This window comes from Monopterus albus, unplaced genomic scaffold (genome assembly GCF_001952655.1).
Source record: "Monopterus albus unplaced genomic scaffold, M_albus_1.0 scaffold319.1, whole genome shotgun sequence".
Lineage (NCBI taxonomy): Eukaryota > Metazoa > Chordata > Actinopteri > Synbranchiformes > Synbranchidae > Monopterus > Monopterus albus.
This window is the reverse complement of record NW_018128199.1, coordinates 1,016,280-1,017,644: the sequence shown is the minus strand read 5'-3', so window position 1 is coordinate 1,017,644 and position 1,365 is coordinate 1,016,280. Positions and strand designations below refer to the sequence as shown.

The following is a 1,365-nucleotide window of genomic DNA, read 5'->3' as shown; positions in this document are numbered from 1 at the left end:
CGTTCCACTTTACTGCTTTTTTTTTTCACTCATGGGTTACTAAAACAGTTTTGTTTTTAAAATCACATTTTAATGTCTATTTATAATTAGGTACTAGCCACCGTGCATAAGTACATCAACTTCTAAATACTTAGTCACTGGGCTAATACAGTATGTATGTAGCATGAGTGATAAACCATGTCCTAACCTATTACAAACCCGACACGTCTGACTGACAGGTTGTAAAAGCAGTGCACTAATTATAACATATGTTAAGGCCTCTTAGTTTAAGTATCCTCAGTTTTACAAGCTTACTTTGTGGTTGTTGAGGTCTGATGTAAATTAAATTGATTCAGGAAAGTCATGCCAGTGATTTTTTATTATTACAATAATTCTAAACAGTTCAATAATTTGCAAGGCAATTCAACAGTCTATAAGATAGGGAACAGTATCACTGTCTCTGCATAGAAATTGTACCATTCTGTGTTAACAAACAGGGGAGAAGCATTTCCTTAAATGTTGCATAAAATAAATCAAATTCAAACTGAGAAAAGATCCTGAGGGCACTAAATGTGTCTTGGATCAGGAAAGCAACAACTGTCAGTCAGATTAAGTTTGTTTATGTATGTTGACTCATCTGCCAGGTTTATATGGTTTGTAAACTAATATGACAGTATGGAGATACCATAACAGTAAAATACTCTAAACATGAGAAATACAATTATTATTGCTTTATTCTTGTACTTAAAAAACTTTATCATTTCGGGGCTATTATCTAATAAATAACACTATCAAATTTTTCCTGAATTATCACTTAATTGTGATAAATTTCTCAGTTTTAAAAAAAGCCATATTATGAAGCATTTAAAAGATCAAACATTAAATGGCTGGAAATAACCATGTCATGGCCACTTTAATCTTGGGTACCTCTAGATTAGCTTTGCACCTATCATAACTCCAAATAGTCTGTAATCATTTCATAATGATAAAACCAGAGAGGCTCTTTCTAAAAATGAGAGGATAGTTTGTGAACACACACAAGCCTCCTATTGCTAGTGTTGTGTCAAAAGTGGACAACACAACGAACTGCAACAGCATTAATTAAGTTGATTTTCTCCTCCATAGATAGGTAGACAGCAGTATATATACTGATGAAAAGAGATGTGTAACACTAAGCAAAGCGGGTAATTGAGAAACCCCATATTTTAACTTTTCCAGCTTTACAGCAATTCTCTCTAATGTTACAGAAACAAAGCACTGACAGACATACAATGTGTTTTTTAACTTACAGTTAAGTTCCACTGAGTAGTGGAAACATAACTCCCTTTCAAGTAGCTCCAGGGTCAGTAAATCCAACCAGTGATCACTGCATCTTCCCCCACACGA

General features: G+C 33.9%; 2 protein-coding genes across 2 annotated transcripts in view; one reads left to right on the top strand and one right to left on the bottom strand.

Annotated features, from left to right (window-relative positions):
• The window catches only part of LOC109974070 (complement factor H-like), a 13,450-nt gene that overhangs the window by 7,818 nt on the left and 4,267 nt on the right, over positions 1-1,365 (top strand). The window lies entirely within an intron of this gene.
• zbtb41 (zinc finger and BTB domain containing 41) overlaps positions 107-1,365 on the bottom strand; it is a 13,441-nt gene continuing 12,182 nt past the window's right edge. Inside the window, exon 12 of the transcript XR_002276919.1 lies at positions 107-187. The gene's annotated coding sequence lies outside the window, so the exon portion shown is untranslated. The remainder of the gene's footprint in view (positions 188-1,365) is intronic.